Source organism: Macrotis lagotis, chromosome 1 (genome assembly GCF_037893015.1).
Source record: "Macrotis lagotis isolate mMagLag1 chromosome 1, bilby.v1.9.chrom.fasta, whole genome shotgun sequence".
NCBI classification, from domain to species: Eukaryota; Metazoa; Chordata; class Mammalia; order Peramelemorphia; family Peramelidae; genus Macrotis; species Macrotis lagotis.
In genome coordinates this window covers 328402536-328415440 of record NC_133658.1, presented here as the reverse complement: position 1 = coordinate 328415440, position 12905 = coordinate 328402536, and the positions used below count along the sequence as shown (strand labels likewise).

At 34.6% G+C, this 12905-nt stretch overlaps 1 protein-coding gene across 8 annotated transcripts in view; it reads right to left on the bottom strand.

The window, feature by feature from the left end:
* The window catches only part of DENND1A (DENN domain containing 1A), a 709454-nt gene that overhangs the window by 355993 nt on the left and 340556 nt on the right, over positions 1–12905 (bottom strand). The window lies entirely within an intron of this gene.

Sequence of the window (12905 nt, the reverse complement as noted above, 5' to 3'; positions counted from 1 at the left end):
CCTCTATGGTAGTGTGACACCCCAGACTGGGGTGTAGATAAGTAGATAAGTAGATAAGTAGATAAGTAGATGGGTAGATAGGTAGATAGATAGATAGATAAATAGATAGATAGATAGATGATAGATAGTAGAGAGAGATGAAGAGAGATAGTATAATGCTTAATATAGGGCATGCATATAGTCCTGTTAGATATTATTCTTCCCTATAAGTCTGTGAAACTGTATAGGTTTCACCCCATAGCTGAACTGTTCTCCCTCTTCATTTCCACTTCACAAAATCACCAGTATTTATTAAAGCTTACTCAAATACCACCCTATACATGGACTTTTCCTGAGCACATAAATAAATTATAATAAAATTACTAGAATTCCAGAATTAGAAAGTTAAGAGGAAAGACTACTCATCAAAACTAGCATGTCCTTTGTTTTAAATATTTTATTGTTTCCAATTATATACAACAGTACTTTCTACCAATCATTTTTTCAAGGTTTTGAATTTTGCAATTTCCTGCCCCTTTCCTCCCCACCAAAAGAAGGCAATCTGATAGTCTTTACATTTGTTTCCATAATATGTGTATATTCATAAGACAACTTTTTAAAAAATTGAAAATAATAACCTTTGGTCTTCATTTAAACTCCACAGTTCTTTCTCTGGATGAAGATAGTATTCTCCCTCAGAGATTTCTAAAACTGTCCCTGATTATTACACTGATGGAATGAGAGTATCTATCAAGGTAGTTCATCACCCCCATGGTGAGGTGTATAATGTTCTTTTGCTTCTGCTCATCTCACTCAACATCAGTTCATTGCAAGCCTTTCCAAACTTTTCTGAAATACCAGTTCTCCTGATTTCTAACAGAACAATAAGTGTTCCATAACATATCTGCATCACAATTTGTTCAGCCATTCCCTAAGTGATAGGCATCCCCTTAATTTGCAATTCTTTGCCACCATAAACAGAGCTGTGGTGAATATTTTTTGTCAAGTGAGGATATTACCCCTTTTCATGATCTTTTCAGGTTATAGACTCAGTAGTGGTATTGCTGGATCAAAGGGTATGCACAGTTTTGTTACTCTTTGGGCATAATTCCAAATTGTTCTACAAAAAGGCTGGATCAGTTTACAGCTCTACCAACAATGTATTAGTGCCCTAGATTTCCCACATCCCTTCTAATATTGCTCATTGTCCTTTCTAGTCATATTGGCTAAGCTGAGAGGTGTGAGGTGATACCTCAGAGATATTTTAATTTATATTTCTCTAATCAGCAATGAGTTAGAGCAATTTTTCATATGACTATGAATAACTTTGATTTCCTCATCTGAAAATTGCCTTTGCATATTCTTTGACCATTTGTCAATTGGGGAATGACTTTTTTTTAAAATTTGACTCAGTTCTCTATGTATTTTAGAAATGAGTCTTTTGTCAGAAACACTAGTTGAAAAACATTATTTCCCAAATTACAAAATTTCCTTTTATCTTGATTAGAGTGATATTGTTTGTGCAAAAGTTTTTTAATGTAATGTAATCAAAATTATGCAATTTGATTTTTTATAATGTTCTCTATCTCTACTTGGTTATAAACTGCTTCCATAGATCTAACAAGTAAAGTATTCCTTATTCTCCTAATTTGCTTATAATATTTTCTTTTATGTCTAAATCCTGTACCCGTTTTGATCTTATCTTAGTATAGGGTGTGAGATATTGGTCTAATCCAAATTTCTGCCATACTATCTTCCAGTTTTCCCAGCAATTTTTATCAAAGATGAGTTCTTATCCCAGAAGCAGGACTCTGGGTTTATCAAATAGCAGAGTACTACAATGATTTCTATCTTATTTGAACCTAATCTATTCCACTGATCCACTACTCTATTTCCTAGCCAGTACCATAATTTTAAATCTGGTAAGGCTAAACCACATTCTTTTACTTTTTTTTTTTCATTAAATCCCTTGATATTCTTGACTTCTTGTTGCTTCATATGAATTTAGTTACATTTTTTTTCTAGATCACTTAAGTAAGATTTTGGAAGTTTTAATGTTTAATTTAGGTAGAATTGTCATTTTTATTATATTAGCTTGGCCTATCCATAAGCAGCCAATATTTGCCAAATTATTTAGAACACATTTTATTATGTGAAAAGTGTTTTATAGTTGTTTTCATGGAGAGTTTCCCTTGTCAGGTAGACTCAAGTATTTTATGTTGTCTGATGTTATTTTAAATGGGGATTTCTCTTTCTAACTTTAGCTGCAGTATCTTGTTGGTAATATATAGAAATGCTGAAGTTTTATTTGGGTTTATTTTATATCCTGCAACTTTGCTAAAGCTGTGAATTGTAAAACTAGCATTTCCTAATCAAGTATAATGATTTACATCTTAGGATCTTGCAATTAGGTATAGGGTTAGAAGAGCCTGGCTGGGGTAGTTTTAGAGTTAATAGATATATTTTAGTTGAAATGCAGTTCAATGTATCTCAAATGAAAAAAAGTGATCTAAACTATTATTTGTAAAGGATAAAGTTTTACAGCTTCTCTCAATAATTAATAAATGTAAAGCAGTACACATTTTAAAAGTATATACCAGATAGTCTAGCTCTTGTAATTTCTTTATTACTCAGGAACCGCTTAGATTGGGTCAGGAATGGAAGAGTTCATTGGATAACAAACAAGTTAACTCTCTCTGGGGGCCTTTAAAGGACTGGAAGAATTTCTGTGGTGGGAAGGCAATTCAGTACTGGAGACCAAGGTAAAGAATTGGAGTCATGCCCTAGAAAGGAAAACACTGATGGAAGTAATAGAAAATCTGTCTATATTCTCTATCCCTGTCATTTGATACCATTATCATTTAAGAGTCAAGATCAATAACAGAGTAGTCTACTAGGATCATAGATTGACAAGTAGAAGAAAATATATCCAAACAGGAGCAAAATGACACACCAAAAATAGTCAACTTTATTATATTAATATTTTATATAATATTAATATATTTTATAAACAATAACACTTATAGAAAGACAAGTCACCAAAGGAAGGACCCATCTTTAAATGGTGTGGCCCCCAGTACCAGAGAATTTCTGTCATGAAGTACAGATATGTTATCCTTTAGTTACATAGATATTCTATTTTTGTGCCTCATGGATGGTTCTACTCTAAATTTGAACTCATACCTCCCATGGATCTGTGTGTATTTGTATGAGTATAAACCAGGCTCTGAAAGATTAGTTTGGGACCAATAGTTCTTATTATGTCATCTTAGTAAAAGTGTTTCCTAAAAGTTGTACTGGCTGATTAACAGGGGGAAGCACATAGGTGTTGACTCATGAACAAAAGTGATAGAAATTGAACAATTTAGGATTAGCCCTTGAGGCCAGAAAGAGTAGTAGTTACATTGCCTGGGGACTCAAGAGTGACAATGAATCTAATGGGAAAAATGATTCTAGAAGGATGCTACGTGTACAGGGAATTACTTCAGATTGAATATAAAGTCCTTGATGATAGCAGGTGTTTTTCTCTTATGTCACTGCATTGTCAATGGTTAGCATAGTTTTGGACATAGTCCTTAAGAAAAGTTGGTGAATAGACTGATACTTCTGTAGAGGAGACTGACAAAGACAGTAAGGTGTTAAAATCCTTAATGAAGTAGATAGAAGTAACCCATTAGAAGTTATGCTAATAGGGGCGGCTAGGTGACGCAGTGGATAAAGCACCGGCCCTGGAGTCAGGAGTACCTGGGTTCAAATCTGGTCTCAGACACTTAATAATTACCTAGCTATGTGGCCTTGGGCAAGCCACTTAACCCCGTTTGCCTTGCAAAAACCTGAAAAAAAAAAAGTTATGCTAACCTCTGCCAGTCCATGGTTAGCAAGAGATGAAGCACTTCTACAGACTTGTTAAAAATCAAGACATATTTGCTAGACCTTGAATAAAAAAAAAAGGTCAAAATCAGTGTGATCTCTGGCAGCAAAGGAGGTTAGCTAGGGAAGAAGATCCCAGATGCTGAGACAAAATTTCTCCTTTCTTGTAGCTGAAAGAGTAGTAGGGGGTTCATCAGTTTGGCATCTTATAGAAACCTCATAGGATAAACAGCATGCAGCAAAAATAGTAAGTTAAAGGCAGAACAGAGCATTAATAAGGTAATAAGTACACCATCTCAGAAAAGAAAGAATTAACCCTGGAACTCAGAAACTCAGAACTCAAAAGACAGAGAAAAGTATGCTCAGAGAACTCTGCTGAGCTACCTTACTAGAGAAGATGGGGGGGGGGGAGAGAGAGAGAGAGAGAGAGAGAGAGAGAGAGAGAGAGAGAGAGAGAGAGAGAGAGAGAGAGAGAAATGGGGGGGGAGAGAAGGGGGGGGAGAGAAAGAAATAGAGGGGGGGAGATAGAAAGAAAAAGAAATAGAGGGGGGAGAGAGAAAGAAATGGAGGGGGGTGAGAGAGAGGGAGAGGGAGAGGGAGAGACAAGGGGAAGAAGGAAAGGAAAAAAGAGAGAAATATGAAGACATTATGAGAAGAAAATGATTAACAGAGTCCTGAAATGGAAGAGATGTCTGTTGCTTTGGACACATATGTACCCCATGTGACCACTGATATAGATAAGATTTATCAAAAGGATAGACATTATTTAAAATAACAAGAAGTGAGTTGCCTTTGCCACAAAATTTCTCCACATGTGTGGTTACTCTTCAAAATGATGTTTTATGGTGGTAGGAGAGTATACCCCAAGCTTAGTGGGTGAGGGGAGGAATATTTTATTAAAATTTTTCCTACATGTTGGTGGAGTTCAGTACTGATCCAAAAATTCTGGAGAGCTATTTGAAACTATGTCTAAAGGGCAATAAAACCATGCACATTCTTTCATTTAGCAAAAATCACTAAGAGGTCTGTATACCAAAGAGATCAAAAGAAAGGGGAAAAGACCCACATATACAAAAATATTTAAGGCAGCTCTTTTTATGGTAGCAAAGAATTGGAAAATAAAGGGATTCCCATCAATTGGGGAACAAATGAACAGGTTACAGTATATGAATGTGATGGAGCACTATTGTCCTAAAAGAAATCATGAGTGACCAGATTTCAGAAAAGACTGGAGGGACTTGCATGAACTGATGCTGAGTGAAGTGGATAGAAACAAGAAAACATTAAAAAACACATTAACAGTAACATTGCGTGATAATCAACCATGTTGAATGCAGTTTCAGTGATCAAGGAAAATTCTGAAAGACCTGTTATGGAAAAGGCCATCGACATCCAGAAATAAAACTATGGAGTCTCAATGCAGAGCAAAATATACTGTTTTCACTTATAGTTTCTTTGTTTTTTCTTCTTTCTTTCCCCCCTTAATTCTAATTCTTTCTTCACACCATGATTAATATGAAAATAGCTTAAACACAAGTGTTCATGTACAACTTATATCTGACTGTTCTCTGCCATGGTGGGGAGATGGGAAGGGAGAGTTGTAGAAAAATGTGAAACTCAAATGCTTGCAAAAGGATGAATTTTGAAAATTATATTTTGCATGCAACTGAAAAAAATAATAAATTTTTAAAATTGTTCTTACACTGTCATCTTGACAAAATAAAGCTTGTCTTTCATTTTTGAATAAGACCATGACAACAGGGAGGTGATAAGCACATAAATTAGATTTAAGTGAGGGGGTGTTGTGCTAAATCACCAACTTCACTTTCTCCTCCAGAGCCATCTGGGTCCAGTGGTCAGATATGAATCAGGATGACTAAAGATGACCCTGGATGCCAGGCAGTCAGAGTTAAGTGATTTGCCCAAGGTCACACAGCTAGTGAATGTCAAGTGTCTGAGGCAATTCAAAATCCCAGTCTCTTGACTCCAAGGCCAGTGCTCTAATCACTGAACCAAATAGTTGCCCTAATGATTAACTTAAAAGAAAAAAAAGAAAAAAGAAACATGAATCTTTTAATTCCTTTAAGTCCAAGCTAAAATTCCACCTTTATTTCACATCCAGTTAATCTTTCAAGTTTCTGTTCTGAGATGATTATGTCTACTGAATAATTAAAGTGGAGGTTATCCTGAATCTAACATGTCAAATGCAACTCCCCTCTTCCCACAGATGCAAAGAAAAGTGAGTTGAGGCGGGGTACATTAGAATATCCTTCTGAAGAAGGTAGCAAATGCAGCAAGAATTCTGGGAGAAGGAAGAACCTTCAAAAATCCATAGATGGAACAGAATGACTTTACTGACTGACTGCTATGTTAAAAGTAGCTTTCTAACATGTATGAACAATATAGGGAAGTGATAACATTGATGAAATACAAAGAAGGTATGATAATATCTTTGATGAAATTTGACAGAAATAGAAGGTGGTGAATTACTGCTAGAAAAGAAAGACCATTCCCCTATTGGTCTGTTAAAAATCACACCATAGTTGCTAGGTCCTGAGTAAAGAAATAATGAAAAAACTCAGAAACATTTTACATTTCATTAGAAAGAACTGTAGTTTAGTTTAGTAGTCCTCAACTTTTTAGAGTATGTTGATCCTGTCTGGTAAAATATTTGATGGATTATCGTTAATGAAAGTGGTTATAACTCCTACCATCTAGTGAATGGAAACTTGTAAAATAACACAAATCTGCCATCAATCCAGTAATGCTTTTAAATAAATTTGCATTTTATCTGTCACAAGATATCAACATTTTTGGAAAATGTTGTTACATATATGTATGAGATCAATTATTTATTTCATTTATAAAAGAGATGCTTGCTTATTTATTATACTGAGTCATTTAATAAAACAGATCCTAACAATAAAACTACAGCCACTCAGAGGTCTATACTTTTTCACTAGGAATCACTGGTAAAAGTAGAAAAATCTTTAAACAAACTGGAAACTGGGTTCTTCCTAATTCTTTTCAATTTTAAAAGGAAAAGGCCAGACTAGATGCTGAATGAATGAATGATTGAATAGAAAAGTATTTAATAATAAGAGCAAAAAAAGGTGCATGTCTGCTCTAAGAAAGGAACAAACAAACAAAAAAATAAATAGCTATTGATCTAAAGGAAGTTTCTATAACATACAATTCTAAGGGAGATGAAGAAATATTTCTAATCAAGTACAGTAAATCTCCATATTTGCTATATCTTAAAATGTTTTAGTTTGTATTTTTAATTCATTATCTCTTTGTCAGGAGGATGGTAGCATGGGTCATCATCAGTTCTCTGGCACTGTGGTTGGTCATTGCACAGACCAGAGTTAAATCTTTCAAAGTTATGCTTTTTTTGTGGTTATTAAATAAAAGGTTTTATGCATCAGTTTTTACAAGTTTTCCCTTTTCTTCAAATTGATAACTTTGAAGCAGAGGACTAAGTAGGAATATTTCTAAGTAAAAGCATATATAATTTATTGATTTGGAGACATAGCTTCAAAGTGCTTGAAACAAACATATATGAAAAGTTTCAATATACTATGTACTGTGGTAACCACTGGGGATACAGCCTCTCCACCAGAGTTCCTGGTTCCCAAAGAAGTTAAGTAGAAGGGGATGGCTTGGTTTGGGGGCAGAGGAAAAGATGATAAATGTACCTGATGAGACACCTCAATGTGCAGGCATGTTACTTAAGTCCAGGAAATTAGAAAGAACTGGGAAGGAAATGGTGGCAAGTTAGTTTGGGCATTTTCAAAGAAAAGAAGCTCCAAATGGAACTCACCAATGAGAAGGTGGTCAGGCCTGATGGAGGGAGATTCTAAGATAAGCAGGCAGCAACTGTGACAGGATGATCAAAGGCAAGGAGGCCCAAAGTGCTGAGAGCACTTTGAGTGTGGGGAAAAAACAGAGGCATGCATTTGACGTCAAGAAAGTTAGGAAGATAGCCAAGAAGGAATGAAAGCAGACTGACCATAGCACTCCTAGAAAATGGCATTTCCTAGAAGAGCTCAACAATTGAAGAAAGGAGGACAGGAAGAAGGAAGAATACCAGACCACAAGGTAAAGAGGCTTTGGGAACTTTTTAGATGAGCTAGAATTATTTTGAAGACTAGTAAAACATGGACAGGACCAAGAGGAATGAAAGTAAGTTGGGCTGAGCCCCTTCACAAAATGGAGACTCTGAGAGGAACTCATTAATGGGAAGAATGAGTATAATGGTAGCTTGACTTGACTAGTTAGCCTCAGTTCCCTAATCTATCAAATGAGATGGAAAAGTAAATGGCAAATCATTCTTCATCCCTTTGCCTAGAAAACTCCAAATGAGGACATGAAAAGCCAGATATGATGAAAAATGATTGAACAGCAGCAATAACAATTTGCGAATTGCTGTGCTAAGTGTTGATGACACCAATAGAAACATTAAAATTTCTCCTGCTCAGGAAATAACACATATGGAGGGGTTCAGCTATTATGGAAAAACTCAATCATATCCAGAGATAAAACTATGGATTATGCTGTACAGAGCAAAACATAATCTATCTTTTATGTTTTTTTTCTTTCATTCTCATATATTTCTCCCCCTTTAGTTCTAATTTCATTTTCACAACTTGATTAATATGGAAATATATATAAACAAGATTGTGGGCATATGTAAATATAAATAAGGAACAACTAGTTCAAATTCTATATAAACTGTTTGGAAAAATAAGGAAAGCTGGAACCAATATGGTACTGTTATTGAAACCAGTAAGAGTTAAAACAGAGAAAGAAAATTACAGACCTATCTCCCTAATGAATATAAATGGAAAAATCTTAAATGAAATCTTAGCAAAACAATTACAGCAAGTTATCACTAGGATAATACATTATGATCAAGTAGGATTTATTACAGGAATGCAGGGTTGGTTCATTATTTGGAAAACTGTTAGTATACTCAATTATATCAACAACAAACCTATCAGAAATTACATGATCATATCAATAGATGCTGAAAAAGCATTTGACAAAATACAGCACCCATTCCAACTAAAAACACTAGAGAGTGTAGGAATAAATGGGCTGTTCCTTAGAATAATTAGCAGCATATATCTGAAACCATCAACAAGCATTATATTCAATGGGGAGAGGCTAGAGGCATTCCCAATAAGATCAAGGGTGAAACAAGGATGCCCATTATCACCACTACTATTCAGTATCGTATTAGAAATGTTAGCTTCAGCTATTAGAGAAGAAAAAGAAACTGAAGGAATTAGAATTGGAAAGGAAGAGACAAAACTCTCACTCTTTGCAGATGACATGATGGTTTACCTAGAGAATCCCAAGAAATCATCCAAAAAACTACTGGAAAAAATTAGCAATTTTAGCAACATTTCAGGTTATAAAATAAACCCTCATAAATCTTCAGCTTTTTTATATATGTCTAGCAAGATACAGCAGGATGCACCAGAAAGAGAAATCCCATTCAAAGTAACCTCAGACAATATAAAATACATGGGAGTCTATTTGCCAAGACAGACTCAGAAACTTTTTGAAAACAATTATAAAACACTTCTCACACAAATTAAATCAGATTTAAATTACTGGGCAGATATCAACTGCTCATGGATAGATAGAGCTAATAATAATAAAAATGACAATTCTACCAAAACTAAACTACCTGTTTAGTGCCCTACCAATCAAAATTCCAAAAAATTACTTTAATGAGTTAGGAAAAAATTGTAAGTAAATTCATATGGAGAAATAAAAAGTCAAGAATTTCCAGGACCTTAATAAAAAAAAGTGCAAAAGAAGGGGGCTTATCCCTACCTGATCTAAAATTATATTATAAAGCACCAGTCATCAAAACTGTTTGGTATTAGCTAAGAAATAGAGTGGTGGACCAGTGGAATAGACTAGGTGCAAAAGCAGTAGATGATTATAGTAATCTGCTGTTTGATAAACCCAAATAGTCCAGCTACTGGGATAAAAAACTGCTGGGAAAATTGGAAGTTAATATGAAAGAAACTTAGATTAGACCAATACCTAACACTCTTTACCAAGATAAGATCCAAATGGTTACAGGATTTAGGCATAAAAAAAAACAATACTATAAGCAAGTTAGAAGATCAAGGACTAGTTTACCTGTCAGATCTATGGAAAGGTGGAACAGTTTATGACTAAGGAAGAGTTGGAGAACATCACCAAAATCCAATTAGATGATTTCGATTACATTAAATTAAAAATCTTTTGCACAGATAAAACCACTGTAACCAAGATCAAAAGAAATGTAGTAAATTGGGAAACAATCTTTACAACTAATGATTCTGACAAAGGACACATTTCTAAAATATACAGAGAACTGTGTCATATTTTTTAAACAAAAAGCCATTCCCCAATTGACAAATGGTCAAAGGATATGCAAAGGCAATTTACAGATGAGGGGATCAAATCAATCCATAGCCATATGAAAAATTGCTCTAAATCATTAATTATTGGAGAAATGCAAATTAAAGCTTCTCTGAGGCACCACCTCACACCTCTCAGACTGGCCAGAAAAGATAGTGATCACTGTTAGAAGGGTTGTGGGAAATCTGGGACACTATTACAGTGTTGGTGGAGCTGTGAACTTATCCAACCTTTCTGGAGAGAAATTTGGAACTATGACCAAAGGGCAACAAAAATGAGCATAGCCTTTGAGCCATCAATACCACTACTGGGTCTATACCCTGAAGAGATGATGAAATAGGGTAAAAACATCACTTGTACAGAAATATTTAAAGCAGCCCTGTTTGTGGTCGCAAAGAAATGGAAATCAAGTAAATGTCCTTCAATTGAGGAATGGCTTAGCAAACTGTGGTATATTATATCATGGAACACTATTGTTCTATTAGAAAGCAGGAGGGATGGGAATTCAGTGAAGCCTGGAGGGGTTTGCATGAACTGATGCTGAGTGAGATGTGCAGAACCAGAGAAACACTGTATACCCTAACAGCAACATGGGGGTGATGTTCAACCTTTAAGGACTCACTCATTCCATCAGTGCAACAATCGGGAACAATTTTGTGCTGTCTGCAAAGGAGAAAGCCATCTGTATCCAGATAAAGAGCCGTGGAGTTTGAACAAAGTTCAAAGACTATTTCCTTTAATATAGAAAAAAACCAGATATCTTATTATCTGATCTTGTTATCTCTTAGACTTTTTTGTCTCTTCCTTAAGTATATGATTTCTCACTCATCACACTCAATTTGGACCAATGTACAACATGGAAACAAAGTAAAGACTGACAGATTGCTTTCTGTGGGGGGGGGGGAGTAAGATTGGGGGAAAAATTGTAAAACTCAAGTAATATCTGAAAGAAGGAAGGAAGGAAGGAAGGAAGGAAGGAAGGAAGGAAGGAAGGAAGGAAAGAAAGAAAGAAAGAAAGAAAGAAAGAAAGAAAGAAAGAAAGAAAGAAAGAAAGAAAGAAAGAAAGAAAGAAAGAAAGAAAGAAAGAAAGAAAGAGTTAGGCAGAGTTCCATCTTCCATATTTTTACAAAGAATTTATATAGAACTGTAACTAATTGTTCCTTAAATATTTGATAGAATTCGCTTCTGAATTGGCACTTGTTGAATTACTTTTCCTGAGATAAAGTTATTTAGGTATTTAATTTCCTCTTCATTTAACCTGGGCAAGTCACATTTTTGTATATATTTGTCTGCTTCACTTAGATTATAAAATGTATTGGCATAAAACTGGGCAAAATAATTCTGAATTATTACTTTAATTTCCTTTTCATTGGTGGTAAGTTCACCTTTTTTCATTTATGATACTAGCAATTTTGTTTTCTTCTTTTATTTAATCTTATTTGCCAGAGGTTTGTTGATTTTATTGTTTTCATAAAAACAATTCTTGGTTTTTATTTATTAGTTCAATAGTTGTCTTGCTTTTAATTTTATTAATTTCTCCTTTAATTTTTATAATTTCTAATTTGATATTTAATTGGGGGGTTTTTAATTTGTCCTTTCTCTAATGTTTTAGTTGCATGTTTAGTGCATTGAATACTCTTTCTCTACTTTATTTATATAAGCATTTAATGATATAATATATATCCCTTGACAGCTGCCTTGGCTGTAATTCATAAATTTTGGTATGTTGTTTCATTATTGTTATTAAAGATGAAATCATTAATTCTTTCTATAATTTGTTGTTTGATCAACTTATTCTTTAAAATAAGGTTATTGAGCTTCCAATGATAGCTTTAGGTCTATTTCTATTCAGGAATACATAAAGTTCATCATCATTAAGTCCCTCATATTTTATCCTTCTCCTCTACTCTCTACGTTTCTTTCACCTGAGTCCTGTATTTGAAGATCAAGCTTTCTATTCAGCTCTGGTTGTTTCCACAGGAATAACTGAAATTTCTCTGATTCACTGAAAAAGTCCATCTTTTTCCCTGGAAGAGGATGTTCAGTTTTGCTGGGTGATTAATTCTTGGTTGCATTCCGAGCTCTTTTGTCATCTGGAATATAATATTCCAAGCCATATGAGCCCTTAATGCAGTTGTTGCTAAGTCCTGTATAATCCAGACTGCAGCTCCATGATATCTGTATTGTGTCCTTCTGGATGCTTGTAATATTTTTGCTTTGATGTGGGACTTCTGGAACTTGGCTATAATACTCCTGGGGGTTGCTTATTTTGGATCTCTTTCTGGGGGGAGATCGGTGGATTCTCTCAATTTCTCTTTTGCTCTCTGCTTCTACAATACCTGGGCAATTTTCCTGTAGGAATTCTTTAAAAATGTGTTCAAGGCTCTCTTCCTGATCATGACTTTCAGGTATCCCAATAATTCTTAAATTATCTTTCCTGAATCTATTTCCAGATCAGTTGTTTATTCAATGAGATGTTTCACATTTTCTTCTAATTTTTCATTCTTTTGGTTTTGAAGTATTATGTTTTGACTTCTTGTAAAGTCACCAGCTTCCTTTAGCTCTATTCTACATCTGAAGGTTGGTTTTTTTTTAAAGCATTCTTCTCCTCAAAAACTTTTTTAACTGTT